The sequence below is a fragment of the Abramis brama genome, assembly GCF_963993115.1.
Source record: "Abramis brama genome assembly, chromosome: 16".
Lineage (NCBI taxonomy): Eukaryota > Metazoa > Chordata > Actinopteri > Cypriniformes > Leuciscidae > Abramis > Abramis brama.
The window spans coordinates 25,420-46,339 of record NC_139978.1 but is presented as its reverse complement, the minus strand read 5'-3'; the positions used below and the strand labels follow the sequence as shown (position 1 = coordinate 46,339).

The following is a 20,920-nucleotide window of genomic DNA, read 5'->3' as shown; positions in this document are numbered from 1 at the left end:
TATCCTAGGAGACTCTTGTAGGTAAAAAATATATATATATATATATTGCAGCATCAAGCAATATCTAATGAGTCATATGACAGTAAAATTTTCCAAGTTTTGATTTTAGATTGAGAGAAAACTCTGATTAATCACATGTCCACTGTAGTGGACGTCATGCATCAATGGCTATATTTCAGCTACAATTCATAATTATGATGTGAATATTGTTTTTGAAATTTAAAACTTAAAAACTTAATCTGCAGTGATTTTTTTTTTACTGTAAATAAATGTATTTGTATTATTAGAATGTAATTTTCATTGACATCGAAAAAAGTCATGTGGTTACATAATGTATGACACTTGTAATGTATTACTTGTTAGATCAAAAGGTAATCTGATTTTGTAATGCACGTTATTGTAATGCGATTTATTACTCATAACATCAAAAAGTAATTGATTATGTAATGCATGTTACTTGTAATGCGTTTCCTTACTCATAACATCAAAAAGTAATCTGATTACATAATGCACATTATTGTAATGTGTTTCTTTACTCATAACATCAAAAAGTAATCTGATTACGTAATGCATGTTACTTGTAATGCGTTTCTTTACTCAACATCAAAAAGTAATCCGATTACGTAATGCATGTTACTAGTAATGCGTTTCTTTACTCATAACATCAAAAAGTAATCTGATTACGTAATGCATGTTACTTGTAAGGCGTTTCTTTACTCGTTACATCAAAAAGTAATCTGATTAGGTAATGCATGTTACAATACATTACTCGTAACATTAAAACCAATCTGATTACGTAATGCATGTTACTTGTAACACATTACTTTACTTGTAACATCAAAAAAGTAATCTAAATGCATTATGCATGTTACTTGTAATGCATTACCCCCAACACTGATCAGATGAGATTGAAAAAAACGTATCGCTAGGTTTTCTCAGAGGAGGGCTATGATAGAAATGTGCATGTCCATCTTGAACATAATCAGAATTATCAGCTAATAAGGGTAAATCTTCATACTCTGGTGCACTGGAGGGAGCATCTGAGTGGTTTCCACAGTTGTACCTTGACAGACTGTAGAAAATTCTGATGGAATCACGTCCTCATGTTCTGATATCAAAGATACGCGAAGTGCAACTTGTATGAAGTTGTATGAAGCCTTTGCAATATTTCGCATTTATATTTTTTGTATATATTTTATAGTTTTCACATGATTTGATATAATTGTATTGATTAGTTTGTTAAATACACATACTTTATCTGTTCGATTATTGTATTATATTTAATACAGTATATCTTCAGTTTAAACCATAACCGCATGCTGTCCACTCAAGTGGACATCTGAAGATCTCTTTGAAAAATTTGTAAAAAAATATGCAAAAAATATGCAAAAAATTTGAATTTGTTTTTAAATTATTTTCAATGGCAAAAATGGACCATAATTATTGCATAAACATGAATAATTACCATCAAATCCTCTCAAAATACAATTTTACATTTTACAAATTTGACTAAATAAAACAATATCAGGCGTCCGGTCACTTTTGACCACGAAGAGAATAAGTGTGACTCCCAAATGAGGAGCACCAGAGGGTTTTAAATGTCCTATTGGTTTTTATACAGAGAAATGTACGTGTCACTTGTTCAAGGCTTTGTATTGTTTATTGTTTATTGTGAATGTCATATGATTAAGTATAGTAGCCTACATTAGACATCAAATACATAATATACTCTGCGTCTTTAAGGACTATTTGTAACAACATGAACAAAGGAAATAATACGTTCATATATAGTCAAGTGGGAAACACTTACAACATGTTACACATTTAATTATAGCCACACATGTTAGGAAATATGGTTGTCAATGCAAACATTGACTGTGAATGAAGCGAAATTTATATATTTTTTTAAAGATAAAGATTAATGCAAAAATCACTTACCTGAAGACTGTATGGGGCCGATAGTGTCACTGGCTTCACTCACTCCCACTTTACCCACTATGCTGTAGCAGATCAAGTACTGCTTTCCAGACTCCAATCCAGTCAGAGTAAAGACTTCATCAGCGGTGTTTATGATAATCCACTGTTCCTCAGCGCCAGAATCTGCTTTCACCTGCTGGTACTCCACTCTGAACTGCACAGTTTCTCCAGTTGGGGACTTCTGCAGTTTCAGGGTCACACTGCGCTCCAGGACCTTCGTCACTTCTGGTGGAGGAGGCTTCGACACAGGCTGGAACTGTGTGTCTGTCAGCTTCCCTGATTCATACAGATAGATAGAGGAGCCAGGACTGGAGGGATCGGAGATGGCAGAAATAATCGATATCTCTTTTCATCTTTATTAGCCTCTGAAAAACTTCTGAAAAGAGATAAGTTCTTTCTCATCTTTGAGCTGACATCAGGATGGTTGAACCACTTTCTGACAGGTGCTAAAGTGCTAGAATGTGGTTTCATTCCCACATTTAGCCCTTTAAATTCATCAGATTCCACAAACTTCTTCAGGGTTGAGAGATCTGGGTCTTCATACTTCAGAGATGTGAAGGTCAAGCACACCACAACATCAATATCAGGATTAAAGAGGATGGTGTTGAGACTGTTTGAGTCTTCAGTATTGATTCCCTTCAGTATTTCAGTGTGAGAACTCAAGAGGTTAAGTTCAGCCTTTGCATGATCTAACCACTGGTTAAGCATGTCAGCATTAAAGGGGGAGCTGTAGTGGATCTTCAGGATGTCTTCCAATGAATGTTGCTCCATCTCTCCTCCTCGTATAGCAGGCAAGACCTTGGCCACTTCTTTCAGGAGCACCGTTTCGTAAATGCTAAGAGAGCCCTGAAATAAACGGAGCCTCTCTTTGATGTCTTTGAAAACATTTACCAGAGTTTTTCTGGAGAGGTCATTGCAAGTCCTCTCTACTTCTTCCAGCACCTCTATTATATCTTCAGTGTTGGAAACCAGACTTGTGCTAATTTCTCTCTTGACCTGAGCTGCTTTTGTATCCAGTAGAGAAAGAGGATAGAGCCAGACTTTTATTGGAACTGCATTCTGTGGATTCTCCTTCAGTATAGTGGGGAACTTCTTGTAAACCTCTAGGGCTTCTATGTAAGTGGTGGGGTTCTGCTCAAGGCGGACGTCACCATAAAATGTGCAGGTGATATTCTCAGCCATATTCTTATGACCTTCTGTCATTTTTACAGCTCCGTGTCCCTTAATGGAAAATTGAGGAATCTTCTCGACCATGATATTCAGTTCTCCCTCAATCTCCTGCTTGTCTTCCTCTTCTGAAAATGTCCGATCAAACACCATGATGGCCTGAGCTCCATATAGTACACCTGTGACCACATGAGTTGCAGTTTTCTGGTCAAAGACCTGAGGGTAGGTGATCTGTCCCAACTGAGTCATAGTGAGCTGTTCGAATCTAGAGGTTTCACTGTAATACATTGTAACTCTGGACTGTTGGTTTGAGGATTTGGTGTCACGCAGGAACTTGGCAGATCCTCCCACCTCCACCAGCCCTCCCAAGAAGCTGGCCTTCAGGGAAGCACTCACATCCAGGAGACTGGACTTACTAGAGAGAGAGTCGGAGCTACTGAACTTCAAATCTGTCCTTGGCTGTGGACGGCTGTCCACATCTTCTCTCAAGGATTTCTTATCCCACAGAGTGACACCTGAAATTAGAAATTACTTTTAGAGTTACTAGTGCAAAATGCCCGTGCAAAATCAGTTTTTGTGTGTGTTTTTAGTCATTGTTGGTTTGGTGTGTTTGAGTGCTCATTGTTACAATTACACAGCAAAAGTTCAGTGACATTTTTATTTGTGCATGATAGAAAGCACAACGTGAACTCCAAGAAAACGCTATGCTTGAGCAAACAGTTTGTGCATAGGCTACTACAAATGATGTCTGTGAAAGAGACTGTGTGAACGCATTGAATAGGATATGTTTAGCTGGTGAATAGCATAGGCTACTATTACACAGTAGCGATAACGTTAAGCACACCAGAATGAAATATAATATTCAGAAGTAAACAGCATAGCTGACTTACAGTTTCAGTTTACATCCACAAATGAATAAACGCGTCGATTCAGGGAGCAGTGCAAAGTGCCCGTGCAAAATCAGTTTTTGTGTGTTTTTAGTAATTGTTGGTTTGGTGTGTTTGAGTGCTCATTGTTACAATTACACAGCAAAGGTTCAGTGACATTTTTATTTGTGCATGGTAGAAAGCAAATACTGATACTGACATAATGACATACAATATATGTGGAAAGTTTAACTACACGATTCAGGGAGCAGTCTACACAGTGAACTCAGAGAAAACACTACTTAAGATCCACTGCTTTCTACGACCCTCTCTGTCTCTGGTCCTGGGGAGTGGCCAGTTGTGCTCACTCAGTGTGAAGTGTGTGCTTCTTTTACCGATATATATTAACAATATCTTTTGCATTTCTAATTCAAACAACGTCAAACTTGGCACTGCACTTACTCATGCCTGTAGCAAGACACCTGTCAAGTTTGAAATCCATCGGACTAACGGTTTGAGAGATATGCGAATAACACACACACACACAGGGTCACACACACACACACACACACACAGACAGACAGACAGACAGACAGACGTTGCTGTAATTTATAGATAGATGTATGAGGAAGTGATTTACTGTTGAAGAAACATGCAGGTTTTATAGTGTTGTTAAACAAAGATTGGTAATTAGTGATGCAATATTTGATGAAGAGGGGAAAATAAACTTTTATTTATTTATATATTTTAGGTTTGTAAAGCACCTGGAATGAAGGTATCCTTGCGGCAGTCATACAGCATACCAGGAAACAGAGGTCTTCCTAGAGCTGCCACTTTAATGGTCTGTGATGCCAGGGCTGCAGTAAATAAATAAAAGGTATTATTTATACTTAGAATATTTATCATATATTAACAAAATTATATCTGATGGTAATGAATACTGTTTAACTGTTTACCCGCCAGCATTTTGAAAAAAGTTGCTAGCCACTGCCAGCATTTTTGATCATTTTCACAAAATTTTCATGATCCCAGAATATTTTGTTGTGTGAATATCTCAAACATGCAACATTTCAAAATAAAGAGCACACCCTCTGCTTTAAAAAACAAAAAGGTTTTATTCTAGCTCTATGCATTTCCTTTTTAAGTTAAAAAAGCAACAATTTGAGCAAAAAGCTGAAAAAGCAAAAAAAAGTTTTTGTCAAAGACTATATCTAGATCTAATTCAGAACGATGATCAAAACATAGATGGATAGAGTAGATTGAGTAAACACCCTCAAAGCTTGCACAGTCCTATAGCTTGTCCTGGGTCGACTTTTCATTCAGTAACATTAGGCAGTTTGATTAATGTGATGTTTAATGTTGATGAATGAATGTTTCGGTTTCTTTTTCACCTGTGTTTTGATCAGGAGATTCGGTATTCTTTCAGAAGATGCATAATAGTGCCCCCTACCGTAAAACAGTGAAAACACGAAATGCCGGAAATTTCCGTCAATGGTGAAGAAGCGTTTTGTCACAAATGATGGAAATTTCCGTTAATGGCAGGGAAAGAGTTAATACTGAAGAAATCCATTTTAAAATAAAGATGCAAGCAGCAATATAGGGTCAAGCAAGCACTGAAGCCATAGCAAGCACATGGCATGGCAAAGAAAATGGTCATAGGAAATACAGATTTAAACTTTAAACTTTAACTATAATTATATCATATAAAATGCTTTATTTGCATGTACACATTTAAAAGACGCTTTTATCCAAAGCAACTTACAATAGAGTGTCTTACATCAATCACCAAAGCGAGCTGTGCTTGCACCTCCTATTCAGGCAGGCACAGCAGTTCCTGCTTTTGGCAGAAACCAAACTGCTCTTCCAGAGGGCAATTTACTTTCTGGCTGAAGATTTGGAAACTTTGGGTCTTGTACCTGAAAGGTAACAGCTCATAGATTCTGATCTCTCAACTGAGGATTTTGAGACACTTTTGACTTCCAGAGCTCCCACCACAAGAAAATTGTATGACCTAAAATTGCAGAGTTCCTTTGTAGGATCTTTCTGTGGTCCTGGAAAGTTTTTTTAATTTTTATTTATTTATTAGAGGCTCCATTTGAGCCTTGAGAAAGGCTGCATCTACTATAACCAATCCAGGCTCTTAGGATTTATGTCGGGCCAGTGGCGTACATTCTCCTAATCTTTTGCAAGTGTGGATATCTGCAGGTTGGAGTAATGAGCATGACGAAAGGTTGGGGAATGCCGAATGGTAGGTGCGCGTGGAAGGGTCTTTATTATTGGTCGCAAAAGCTGTCGACCAAGGTGTGTGGCAGGGTTAGTTTCTGTTGTAGCAATTCACACCTCCAAAACACACCTCCTTTCTGCACGCCCAGTGCTCTGACCTGCAGCTACCCCTGTCTTGTTTTCTGGTCTGCTTTAGTAACACAGTCACCAAGCAGTGCCTTTCCCATTGGATTATAGATGCTATCGCTCTGTCCTATGAGGCTCTCGTAATGGCTTTGCCTCTGGAAATCCACAAGGAGTGTAGCATCTTCTATAGCTCTATCTAGGGGTGGGCCCTGACATAAGGTTTGTGCTGCAGCCGGCTGGCCCTCTCCGCACACATTACTCAGGATTTACAGTCTGGACATGGGCTCAACTCCAGGGTCACAGGTCCTTCAGGGTTTACCAAGTCATGTCTGCATTCAACAGTTGTCTGTGCCAGTATTACACAGCCTTGTTGAGCAGACAATCTTCCTTAGTGTGGCAGCGTTGGTAATGACATTCCCATAGTGTCAATGCCATGACAGAGTTGAGTTCCGAAAGGGAACGTTTCCGGTTACGCATGTAACTTGGTTCCCTGAAAGGGGAACTAGATGCTGTCATGGTGTTGACACTATGGAAATGTCATTACCAACCCCTCTTAGGGAACCAGGTTATATACGTAACCTGAGACATTTTTCCTTCAAATGATATTGAATCTGTCCAGTGATATTTTTGATAGCACATTCACATTTTGTAACAACATTTCAATCTTACCTGGATGTTTTTTGTTTCCTTTGTCTGCTAAGAAATGAAGTCCTCTGGTGTCTTTATTTAAAATCTGAAGTTCATCAGGTTTGGGTTGTAACACTTCCTATTTTTGAAGGAATAGTTAAAAAAAAAAAAAAAAAGTTAAAAAAAAAAACTTCCACAAAGGTTTTTTATCCTTAATCTCATGAAATACATCTGGTTACACTTGCACACTTACCTGTGCATTCACCGCAGCTAGGGTCGCCAACCATAGATATGTACAGTAGATGCAGCTCGGCTGCTTCAGGTACGTCAAAAGTGCCGCCATCTTGGAATCGTCAACAAGGAGACCTGTTTGAATGTCAATGTGAAGGAGATGCCTGTCACGACCTTGTCTTGTTTAGTTTCATGGTCATATTCTGCTTAGTTTCCCCTGTCACCCTTTGTTCTCATTCTTTGTTTGTTGTTTCTTAAGTGTTCCTTTCTAATTATTTATAGTTAGAGGCTGCCTGCATTTTTCTTATAAAATAAAGGTAAAATTATTATTATTATTTTAATTACTATATTATATTTATTTTTAAATACTGTAATTTTATAATAATGAAATAGTGCAACCCTACAAGTAGGCACAATGTGAATGTCAAATCGCAATTTTAACCAGAATTTAACCAGATTTCCCCCCTAAACTGTGCAGCCCCATTTGCTCCTGATTTCAGCATGTTCACAGTTGTTGTTGTTTTTTTTACAGGGACCAGATGCCACTGATGAGTCCTGCTGACTCCTCCTAACCTCTCCTAACCTTCTCTGATCAAGTCAAGTCAACCTTTATTTTTTATAGCATACAACCGAAGTTGACCCAAAGTGCTTTACAGATCAAGCAAGAATAAACTTTTTTCTTTTTAAATACAACATCATACATTATATCAGCTTCAAAAACCCATTTCATGATCTATTCAAAGCCAAACAAAACAGATATGTTTTTAAAGAAGACTTAAAAATGGCTAGCGATGAAGATGACCTCACATGGAAAGGAAGACTATTCCATAATTTCAGACCCTTCACCCAAAAGGCACGGTCACCCTTAGATTTATAACAGCAATGAGGAACTGTCAATAGCAATAGGTCAGAAGACCTGAGTCTCTAGTTGGAGAGTAAGGCTGGGCATACACTGTGCAATTTTCGTCCGATTTTGAGCCGAAATCTGACTCGTGCGACTCTTTTTCGGGTCGGGTCGATTTTCAGCTTTGTCATGCGTAGTTTATCGCAGTGTTCGTGCAGTGTATGGGGGGATACGAGAGGCGATAAACCTCTCCTGACCGGCAATCGGATGGTCGGATGAATTTCTGGCATGTCAGATATTTTGGTTGCTCCTTGTGACTAAATCGCACAGCTGAAACATGAAACATGGTGCCGCCGCGTTCGGACGCCGTTCTGGTTGCTCCGCTTAGACTGTGTTTTTATTTAGTATTTTATTTAGAACTACTTTTTTCTTTTGTACATATAACATCTGCAGTGATTATGTATGATAGTAGAACACTTTTAACCATTAGAAATCATTTTAATTACCTAGTGAGCGATGTTTTATCCATTGACCCAGCGTGGCCACCAGAGATTCTTCGTGCTATGGAGGGGAATAATAGCCAGGAGAAAGCTCCTCTGAAGCGACGGAATAAAAAACACAGAGGGAAACGTGCTGGGGTACGGAATAGACTGAGGACTAGAGCGCATAGTCCACCTTTGCCCAGTATCCTGCTTGCCAACGTCCAGTCACTTGAGAACAAAATGGATGATCTGAGAGCTAGGATAAGATTCCAGCGGGATATCAGGGACTGCAACATCCTCTGTTTGACCGAAACATGGCTTACCCCAGAGGTACCGGACGCAGCTGTAACACCGTCCGAAGACTTCTCAGTTTTTAGGATGGACAGGACAGCTGAGGCTGGTAAAATCCGGGGCGGTGGGGTATGTTTCATGATTAACAGCAAATGGTGTGACCTAAGAAACATCATCACTTTGTCCCATTCCTGCTCGCCTCACCTGGAGCATTTAACGATCAAGTGCCGCCCGTTTTATCTGCCACGGGAGTTTACGTCGGTCATTGTAACGGCCGTTTATATCCCACCTCAGGCGGACACAGATACGGCCCTGTCTAAGCTCCATGACATGCTCAGTGTGTGTTTAAACCGTCATCCGGACGCTGCCATCATTGTGACTGGAGATTTTAATAAGGCAAAACTCAGACAGGTAATGCCAAACTTTTATCAACATATCTCCTGTCCAACCAGAGGGAAGAACACACTGGATCACTGCTATTCGCAATTCAGCAATGGTTATAAAGCTAACTTGCTACCGGCTTTTGGGAAGTCAGATCATGCCGCTATCCTTCTAATACCGGAATATAAACAAATGCACGTGCGGGTGGCTCCAGAGAGGCGGGTCGTGAAACATTGGTCTGCCCAGTCAGAACCCATGCTGCAGGATGCGCTCGATGACGTGGACTGGGATATGTTCAGAGCTAGTTCTGGTGACGTCGATGAGTTTGCGGATGCAGCTATCAGCTTTATCGGCACTCTGGTTGAGGAAGTAACACACACCATCACAATAAAAACTTTTTCTAACCAGAAATCATGGGTTGATAAGACGATCAGATCAGCAGTGAACGCGCGCACAGCTGCGTACAATGAGGGACTTGTGTCAGGAGACATGAACAATTACAAAGCGTCATGTTATGCTCTCCGACAAAACAAAAGTACAGAGAGCGAGTGGAGTCTCATTTCCAACTTGATGACACCCGACGCATGTGGCAGGGACTGAGGACTGTTGGCGCATTCGGAGGGGGACCCACCGCTGCGGTAAGTGCAGACTCTTCTCTGGCTGATGAGCTTAACATCTTTTATGCACGCTTTGAGACAAACTGCTCTAGTACTACTTTCAGTTTGCCAGTGTGCAACACTGGGGAAATAGATATTGGCGTCGGAAACGAGCGCACGATCACGGTATCGGAAGACGAAGTTCATAGAGCTTTGAAGCGTGTGAATGTCAGGAAAGCAGTTGGCCCGGACGGCATTCCGGGTCGAGTGTTGAGATCCTGCGCTGAGCAGTTGACGGGCTTGTTTACATCTATTTTTAATGAGTCTCTCACTCAGTCAGTGGTACCCACTTGTTTCAAGAAATCTGTAATTGTTCCTGTGCCAAAAAATAATAAGCCCTCTTGCCTAAATGATGATTGACCAGTGGCACTCATGTCACAAATTATGAAGGTTTTTGAGAGGCTTATCAAGAACATAATTTGCTCCTCCGTCCCAAATAACATCGATCCACTCCAGTTTGCCTATTGTCCCAATAGGTGTACTGAGGATGCTGTCTCTCATATACTACATGCCACTCTTACCCATACTGACAGCAACAAAGGGAATTATATGAGACTACTATTTATAGATTACAGCTCAGCTTTTAATACCATAGTTCCCCTCAGACTGGTCTCCAAGCTCAGGGGCCTTGGTATTAATGCCCAGCTCTGTGCTTGGGTCCTGGACTTTCTCACGTGCAGAACACAGGTAGTGAGAGTGGGTCAGACCATTTCTAACAGCATTACCCTGAGTACAGGAGCACGACAAGGATGCGTTTTGAGTCCCCTGCTCTACTCCCTCTATACGTACGACTGTGTGTCCTCTTATAGCTCCACTTCAATTGTTAAATTTGCAGATGATACAGTTTTGATGGGTTTCATTGCTGATAACAACGAGACTGCATATTTGGATGAGGTGGAGAAATTAACGACATGGTGCCAGTTAAACAATCTATCTCTGAATATCAGTAAAACCAAGGAGATGGTTGATTTCAGGAAAAGGCCGCAGCGGCACTATACCCCCCTCAACATCAGTGGGACACCAGTAGAGAGAGTGAGCAGTTTCAAATACCTTGGAGTGTATATATCTGAGGATTTGACCTGGACTCATCATATTCAAGCCCAAGTAAAGACAACCAGAAAAAGGCTATACCATCTGCGGTTGCTGAGGAAATTTGGGGTTTCCCCTGCAATTTTAAAAATATTCTATACTGGGGCAATAGAAAGTACATTGACATATTGCATCTCATCATGGTTTGGAAACTGCTCAGCCAAGGATTGTAAAGCCTTAAAGAGAGTGGTGCGCACAGCAGAGCGTATAACGAAGAATGCTCTTCCTTCTATGCAGGATATTTACAACCGACGGAGCAGGGTCAGGGCGGTCAAGATATACAAGGACTCCACTCACCCTGGAAATGCATTGTTTAAACTGCTGCAATCAGGTAGACGCTTTCGTAGTCTGATGGCTAAAACAGAGAGGCTCAGGAGGAGCTTCTTTCCTCAGGCCGTCAGACTACTCAACTCGGACATAAAAAACATGGCACTTTAAGGACTCTGACGACAAAATGGTTAATACATGGCACTGCTTATGCAATTTACTAGTAATTATTATTTGTATATTTATTTAATTGTTGTATCTTTTTAAATAATATTTAGGGTATGTTTTTATTGCACAGTCTATAGGAATACCAGGCTTACATTTCACTGCTTGTTGTATGAACTATAACTGGTATGTGACAAATAAACTTTGAACTTGAACTTGAACTTGAAGCAGAGCTACGAACCGATTGCCCTAAACTCATTAGCTGTGTCCCAATGTGAAGACCGCATCCTCCGAAGGCCGTATTCGAAGGCCGGTTGCGTCATCGCGGCGCGACGAAACGTCACAACGGCGCGACGAAGGATGTCCCAATTCAAAGGCTGCACACTTCAGAGGTCGCATTTGAAGGCCGATTGCGTCACCGCGGCACAATGAAGGCTGTCCCAATTCAATACTGCATCCTCCGAAGGCCGTATTTGAAGGCCGGTTGCGTCATCGCGGCGCGACGAAGGCTAAAGCGACGCCAAATGCACCCTTCGTTTCCCCGTGAAAGGAAGGATACATAAATGGACACTTAGCGGACTATCCTACCCGATCCTACCCCATAAGTCATTGCGCGCCGGTGACGACAGCATTTTTATTTAAAAAAAAATGACGGCCGAGAGTTTGGTGGCGGACGGCAAATTCACATTTAAATGTAAGTATTATGTTTTCATTTACTCAAATAGCTAGTGAAACCTGAGTTAAAAGCCACAAGTTTTTCTTTCTTATAAACTTCATCTTAACTCCTTCGTCACCATTGCGTGGCTTCATTTGTCAGGTGGTCTGAGGCAAAACTTGTGCTAATATTAGTTTAATAATTGTTTCAGGAGGCAAGGAGTCTAGTCTAACTTGTGTGAATAAGAAATATCACTCACCCTATAAAGCCCACAAACATAAGAAAAGCAGTAGATAAGGCAATGGGGTTTCACTTTTATGTGTTTTTGTAGTGCTGTCATGCAAGCTATATACAAAGGTTTTAACCACATTATTTGAGTATCCATAAATATGATTTCTGAATATGAATATGATTTTAAAAATACAAAGTAAGAAAGTTGAGATCATATCTTTGCTGAAATGTATTGTGCTGTTAACAAGCCATGGTTAATTTGCTCTGCCTTAGGATTGCACGTGTCCGGGACAGGAGAGGGAGTGAGTGGGAAACCCACTGCTGAAACTTGGCCCTGGTTTGTCCTCATGGATGAGGTGTTGGGACAGATGCATTGCACCACCCCTCTGTCCTCATTGCCTGAATCCCTGAGGACACACCAGGGCCGAGTTCAGCAGTGTGTGACCAAGAAGAGGAGGAGCCAAAGGCAGCACCAGCATCAGCACCAGCATCAGCACCACGAAGAAGGCGAGACAGAGAGGACGAGTTTTTGGACTTGATTAGAGAAGACATATATATATTCTTGTTTAACTTTTTTTCACTTATATTTTTTAAAAGGAAAAAAATTCTGTACATTTATTTCTTTTTATGCAACTTTAAATGTGTAAATAAAAGAGAATTCATTGCTCTGGACATTGTTTATTTTTGTAATGACAGTCATAATTTCTACATGAAACAAATTATTCTATACCTTTTTTTCCCCCAACTATTTACAACATATGTTAAACATCTCAAAATCAACATAAACATTTAAATTTACAGTACATAAAATAAGAAAAAATGAAGTAGACTTTTATTCAGCTGAGTGAGAGACCCTGGTGGTGCTGCTGGACCGGGATGGGCTCCACAATAGAGACCCTGGTAAGGCCTCCTGCTGGTGGGACATCATCTGGGATGCTCTCCAGAGTGTTTGACTGCATATTTTCACTATCCACTAAGCTGTCTACCAACAGGTTTGCAGGGCTGACTCATGGAATAAATATTGAGATACTTTATTACACTAAAGTACTTTTAATAACCACTAATACTGCATTGGGGAAAAACTACTAGTCATATATTTCAAACCTTAGTTAAGCAAAATTATCTTGCATACTCTAATGTACTTAAGGCATCAAGAGTAAAAGTAAAGGAATTCTGCAGGAAAAAAAAAAAACTTGTCAGGGTTTTTATGATGTTTTGCATTTATATTACTGCATATGTTGCATTTTACTTCTGAATATTTTCAAGGTTGATACATTTAAACTATATACTTTTGTGTAGTTTAATGTAAAACAATGCATCATATTGTAAAATAACATAATTTTGTAGTGTTGCTGTCCTGTGTGGGAAAATTACTTTGAGTATTAACGAAGTATGTAGTTCCTTACATACCACCACTGGTTATTTTTAAAATTAAAGTAACAAAATGTAGGCCTATAGTCACAATATTAACAAATTGTTGCTAACTACTGCTCCGTCACATTTGGCGCATCTGAAGCGCTCGGACCGGTCTAGCCTACGGACGATTGTTATTGTCGCCTAGCAACAGTGACTGACAGCTGCCGATGAAGAGCGGGAGTAACATTCGCACTGGACTTTTTATATTCAACTGGGTTTTATATTCATATAGGGTTGAAAACTTGTGTAAATATATTTACCATGGTCCATTTATGTGCATAATAAAAAGAATACAATAGCCTACAAAATCGCATCAAGGTAAGATATAAATGAACATTTGAATCTTCGGCTAAGCTGAAAGTACATGACCTGAAACTTCCTTAATACCATGTCCTCCAGTAAAATATAAAACATAAAAATGACAATAGCCAATTCTGGCTCCATAGCTGTTTACTCAATTATATCAAATGAATTATCAGGATGGCAGCATACTCTCGCACCGTTGCTTGCCGCCTGGAGCGGTGATCGGGAACACCTGGCTGCGCAATTAGGAAATCCTACGAAGGCTACATGGTGCGTCGTTCGGAGGACGCATAGGCTGCATCCTTTGAAGTCCGCGGCTGTAATGATTCCTGTCTTGTGTTTCCCTCGTCTTGTGTGGACTTTAGTTATTTCCTGTTCTGTGTCATGTTTTGTAGTCTTTTGTAGTTTTTCTAGTTTATTAGTATCCCCAGGTGTTTTCTCTTAGTCACGCCCCCCTTGTTATCTTGTTTAGCTGGTTAGTCACTGTATTTATACCCTGTGGTTTGGTTCAGTGTTTGTGGGTTCTTGTTATTTGTGATGTTGTTTTAGTCTGGTTGTTCTGTTCCCTAGTTTTGTTCCTTTATCTGAGTCTGTTTTGTTTCTAGTTTAATTAATAAATCTGTTGCTTTTGGATCCTGCTTCCTCCATTGATTCAACCCTGCATCATCACAGAAGAACCCACCAAACAACAAGGATCCAGCAACAATGATCTCCAGGAATCCTGTAGCACGGATTATGTGTCTCCGTCAAGGAGACCGGAAAATTGAGGAGTACGTACAGGAGTTTATCAATCTGGCAAATGTTACCCCTATTGACCCTATGTGCCTCATGATCTTTTTTAGAGGAGGGCTATCAGAGCCACTTGGGTCAACCATGCCACTGCATTCTCCCCACGGCACTTTAGAACTTTATATTAACTTGGCCCTGCAGCTCAGTGATTCGGGATATGCTGTGGGGATCACGGAAGAGAAACGCGGTACTCCCACATTAGCTCTCATTCCAGAGACTGTTCAAGTCACTTCTGCTGATCCAGAGACTGTTCACGTCACTTCTGCCGATCCAGAGACTGTTCACGTCGCTTCTGCCGATCCAGAGACTGTTCACGTCGCTTCTGCCGATCCAGAGACTGTTCACGTCGCTTCTGCCGATCCAGAGACTGTTCAAGTCACTTCTGCTGATCCAGAGACTGTTCACGTCACTTCTGCCGATCCAGAGACTGTTTACGTCGCTTCTGCTGATCCAGAGACTGTTCACGTCGCTTCTGCCGATCCAGAGACTGTTCACGTCGCTTCTGCTGATCCAGAGACTGTTCACGTCGCTTCTGCCGATCCAGAGACTGTTCACGTCCCTTCTGCCGATCCAGAGACTGTTTACGTCGCTTCTGCTGATCCAGAGACTGTTCACGTCGCTTCTGCCGATCCAGAGACTGTTCACGTCACTTCTGCCGATCCAGAGACTGTTTACGTCGCTTCTGCCGATCCAGAGACTGTTCACGTCGCTTCTGCCGATCCAGAGACTGTTTACGTCGCTTCTGCTGATCCAGAGACTGTTCACGTCACTTCTGCCGATCCAGAGACTGTTCAAGTCACTTCTGCTGATCCAGAGACTGTTCACGTCACTTCTGCTGATCCAGAGACTGTTCATGTCACTTCTGCCGATTCAGAGCTTCACGCCAGTCCAGCCGAGCCTGCACTTCACGCCAGCCCAGAGTCTCCTTCGCCACTGGTCCTGTCCAGTCCAGAATCTCCTTCGCCGCTGGTCCCGCCCAGCTCAGAGTCCTCTTCGCCGCTGGTTCTGTCCAGCTTAACGCCCTCTTCATCGCTGGTCCTGTCCAGCTCAGATTCCTCTTCACCGCTGGTCCCGTCCAGTTCAGAGCTCTCATCGCTGCCCAGCATAGAGCCCTCATCGCCGCTGGTCCTGCCCAGCCCAAAGCCCTCTTCGCCGCTGGTCCAGGACTCTTTACCGGGGAGCCTCCCCAAGAAAATTTTGGGGGGGGGCAATACACCTCCGGACCAGTCTGATCCGCCAGGACCGCCAGAGGGGTGGTCTCCTGTTCCGCCCTGGCCGCCTGAAGGGTCATCTCCGCCGTGGCCGCCTGAAGGGTCGTCTCCGCCGTGGCCGCCTGAAGGGTCGTCTCTGCCGTGGCCGCCTGAAGGGTCGTCTCCGCCCTGGCCGCCTGAGGGGTCGTCTCCGCCGTGGCCGCCTGAAGGGTCGTCTCCGCCCTGGCCGCCTGAGGGGTCGTCTCCGCCCTGGCCGCCTGAAGGGTCGTCTCCGCCGTGGCCGCCTGAAGGGTCGTCTCCGCCCTGGCCGCCTGAGGGGTCGTCTCCGCCCTGGCCGCCTGAAGGGTCGTCTCCGCCCTGGCCGCCTGAAGGGTCGTCTCCGCCCTGGCCGCCTGAAGGGTCGTCTCCGCCCTGGCCGCCTGAAGGGTCGTCTCCGCCCTGGCCGCCTGAAGGGTCGTCTCCGCCCTGGCCGCCAGAAGGGTCGTCTCCGCCGTGGCCACCAGAAGGGTCGTCTCCGCCGTGGCCGTCTCCTCAGCCAGCACCGCCCTGGCCGCCTGCACAGCCTGCTCCGCCCTGGTCGCCTGCACAGCCTGATCCGCCCTGGTCTCCCGTTCTGCCACAGTCTCCAGGCCCTCTGCCGTTCCACGGGCCTGGCCCTCCATCCCGCCCCCGGGTCCGCCTCCGCTCCACCACCCTCCTGAACTGTTTTTTGAGTGTCTGGAATCCACTCCTTAAGTAGGGGGCTATGTAATGATTCCTGTCTTGTGTTTCCCTCGTCTTGTGTGGACTTTAGTTATTTCCTGTTCTGTGTCATGTTTTGTAGTCTTTTGTAGTTTTTCTAGTTTATTAGTATCCCCAGGTGTTTTCTCTTAGTCACGCCCCCCTTGTTATCTTGTTTAGCTGGTTAGTCACTGTATTTATACCCTGTGGTTTGGTTCAGTGTTTGTGGGTTCTTGTTATTTGTGATGTTGTTTTAGTCTGGTTGTTCTGTTCCCTAGTTTTGTTCCTTTATCTGAGTCTGTTTTGTTTCTAGTTTAATTAATAAATCTGTTGCTTTTGGATCCTGCTTCCTCCATTGATTCAACCCTGCATCATCACAGAGGCCTTCGGAGGATGCAGCCTTTACATTGGGACACAGCTAGTGTGTTTTCCCTCACTGCGCCTGTGCGAAAACAGAAGTGTCACCATTTCATCTTTAATGTAGCAAGAAAGAAAACGAAAAGAGGGAGATCTTTAAGTTCTGTAGATATCAAACTAGCCACAAATTACTGTTGCTTACCTCCAGTTCGTGTTGCAAAATGGATAAACCATATTACCCATGTCTTTCAAGCCACCTGTGATGTAGCTACACTCTGTCTCTTTTATTAATTTGTTAAACAATGTTCATGTTACACAAGCTGTTTTTGAAATAAAGCTGTTTTTAATTTTCATTGGTGACTGTTACGAGCCCATCAAATGAATTAAAATGGAACATCATAACATATAAAGACCACAGAGATTCAGTGACGGTGCATAAATTATTTATATATAAATTATTTAAATAATGAATAATTTGTCATAAGCAGAGCATGGTGGTAAAAGAAAGTAACAAAACAAACAAAAAGATTACCCTGCACCCACATATCTACTGGAGAAATAACACTTGCCTACCTCCCGTTCGAAAACAAAAGACAATGTTCTCCGTGAGTCTTCCGGGTCCTCTGACTGCTACCCTAACTAATCCTAAACTAAATAACATGTGAAAAACCCATCACCAATTACCACCAGCTCTAAATAAAGTTATAAACTGAATCTAACAGACGTGCATTCCACTCCCGGAACGGGCTTATGAAACACGATCATGAAGTCGACACAAGAAACTCCATAAAGAGGCATAACGGGCCGAACACACGAGACACCTAACCTTAACCCTAACCCTCACCCTAACCCATCTGAAAAATGCATTAAATATAATTCTGAAGAAAGATTGGCAGTAGACGAGTGAATAGACCGGGCTTTACATAAAGGCTGAGTGTATGTAGGGCGAGGGCAGGTTGACACTGACTCAAATATGATTGAATAATGTCAGAAATGCCAGTATATAAAATTTCTAAATTGAACACAGAAAGACCATACAATAATACCAGATCTAATGTATGACCCTTGTTGTGAGTAGGATCAGTGATGTGCTGTACAAGGGTTAGTGAGATAAATTCATTTACCAGCAGTTTTGATGGACAGCATACATGGATAATAAAATTCCCAAGAGTGAGGAGTCTGTCACCACGAGTCACCAGTCCAGAGAGGAAGTCCGAAAATTGTTGAATAAAATCCTTGTTAAATTTGGGAGGTGTGTAGACGAGTACACAGAAAACAGGATCCAAGATGTCAATTTTTTACAACTTGGCCTCAAAACTGGAATACATGTCCATAGATAGCATTCTGCATTTAAAAGAGTTTTCAAAAACAGTAGCGACGCCACCGCCGAGTCCTGAAATCCATGGGGAATTTAGAAAGTCGCAGACTGGCGGTGTTACATCCCCCAAAGCCATTTGTTTGCCGGGGTTTGGTTTACGCTCTGTTGTTATGGATTGTCATCACTGTCCTGCGTTCTCATTGGTTTAGGCTCTGTTGTTATGTTTCGTCAAAACTGTCCTGCGTTCTAATTGGTTTAAGCTCTGTTGTTATGTTTCATCAAAACTGTTCTGCGTTCTCATTGGTTTAGGCCGTGTTGTTATGTATCGTCATCACTGTCCTGCGTTCTCATTGGTTTAGGCTGTGTTGTTATGTATCGTCATCACTGTCCTGCGTTCTCATTGGTTTACCCCCTGTTGTTATGGATTGTCATAACTGTCCCGCTTTCTCATTGGTTTATGCTCTGTTGTTATGTATCGTCATCACTGTCCCACGTTCTCATTAGTTTAGGCTCTGTTGTTATGTATCGCCATCACTGTCCCGCGTTCTCATTGGTTTAGGCTCTGTTGTTATGAATCGTCATCACTGTCCTGCGTTCTCATTGGTTTAGGCTCTGTTGTTATGTATCGTCATCACTGTCCCACGTTCTCATTGGTTTAGGGTTTCGAGTCTATTTAAAAGAATGTTGTGGTCAATAGTGTCAAATGCAGCACTAAGATCGAGTAACACCAATAGAGAGATACAACCACGATCGGATGATAAGAGCAAATCATTTATAATGGTTTATTTTTTTTATTTTTTTTTACCATTTATTATGGTAAGGTCTAAATCCTGACTGAAAATCCTCGCAGATATCATTTCTTTCTAAAAAAGGAACATAGTTGTGAGGATACTGCCTTTTCTAGTATCTTTGACAGAAAAGGTAGATTCGAGATCGGCCTGTAATTGACTAATTCTGTAGGATCAAGTTGCGTTTTTTTTAACAAGGGGTTTAATCATAGCCAGCTTAAAGGTTTTTAGTACGTATCCTAGTGAGAAAGATGAATTAATGATATTAAGAATAATTAACATTCTGACTCATTCTGCTAGCACAGGACACACACACACACACACACACATATATCAGTAATATAAAAGGTAAAAGATAATATAATAGTTAAATACAACTTTGCACTTTTTAGTATTTCGAGTTTCAACTTCATGGTTTCAAGTCAAATCAAGTCATCTTCATTTATATAGCGCTTTTAACAATGTAGATTGTTTCAAAGCAGCTTTACAGAGATATTACAATATTTTCACAATTTCTAATGTCTATCCTCTGAAAACTTGCTTTAACTTTTTCTTTCAGTGAACATGTAGATTGATTTGCTGAGCATTGTATTAACCTTCTCTTAACCTTTACTCCAAAACACACTGACACTGCCTGTTGATATTGTTTTAAAATCACATCTTACCTGGAGTCTCTGTTCCTGATATGGTAAGAAGTCTGAGGCTGTAGTTAAAGTTCTTCTACTGATGAAATGTCTCATGAAAAAGTGTGTTGTCAGAAAAAAGTATTCTCAGAAATGTTGAGAAAGGTTGGAGGGGAGGTGGCCCAGTGGTCATTGCCCCTTTGACCTTGAAATGCTTTCTGGCAGTATACAATCATTTTTGGCAGTATACTGTGTTTGTGTGGCTACAGTGCCAGGGCTGAATTTTTGTCCCAGTCCGCCCCTGCATATAGGCCTACAATATACATTATATTCTGTATCAGATTATGTTATCTTATATCCCACCTGGATTTAATACATAAGCAAATATAGCAGACAATATAATCAGGGCATGGAGGTGCCGGCGCGATCACTTGCATTGCACGTGAACTGAAGCTCGTCTCATAAATGAACCAAAACTCAGCGTATAGTCTACATGCCTCACAGACATGAGAAATATATCATTTGTGCCAATGAGGCCACAACTCGTGTGATGTGTAGTCTGGTAAACAGATTCACATACTGATCAATGATATAAAATATACAAGTATGTGATCATAATTAAAGTAATTGAGAAGAATATTTTAGGTGTTCTGTTTAAAATATATATAATTTATATTATAGGGATGTGTAGTGTTAAATCATTTAAATAATGCTTCCTCAATAATCATTTCCCTTTTTTATGCATCGGATGAGGTTTACATTTTTTTTATACTGCATGACATTCGAAGCTTCTAACGTCATCAATCACATGGTAGTGTAATTTCGATACAAGCATCAGTACAGTGTGTGATACAATAGTGCTACAAGGCTTAAAGGCAGGGTAGGCAGGTTTTTTCAAAAAAACTTTTTCCCACTTTTTCTCTGCCATAATTGTGATTCTTCCTAGCTTCCATGCCTCTTCCCCTCCTGTGGGTTTGCGCATGTGGGCAGCTCCTGTAGCGGCAGGGGTGGTAGCCAAGGTAGCGAGGGAGAGTGACAGTCACCCAGCCAATCATTTCATTCGTTCCGAATGGAAATAAGTAGCTGTGTTTATTGCAGCCCTGAGAGGACTACAGAC

At 41.7% G+C, this 20,920-nt stretch overlaps 1 pseudogene across 1 annotated transcript in view; it reads right to left on the bottom strand.

Moving 5' to 3' along the window:
• LOC311066544 (neoverrucotoxin subunit beta-like) overlaps positions 1-19,981 on the bottom strand; it is a 36,147-nt pseudogene extending 16,166 nt beyond the window's left edge. The window contains exons 1-5 of the transcript XR_014609512.1: positions 19,846-19,981; positions 7,240-7,352; positions 7,029-7,125; positions 4,775-4,867; positions 1,939-3,659 (exon numbers count right to left, since the gene is read on the bottom strand). The product of XR_014609512.1 is annotated as a neoverrucotoxin subunit beta-like (transcript). The remainder of the gene's footprint in view (positions 1-1,938; positions 3,660-4,774; positions 4,868-7,028; positions 7,126-7,239; positions 7,353-19,845) is intronic.
• Positions 19,982-20,920: the final 939 nt, after the last annotated feature.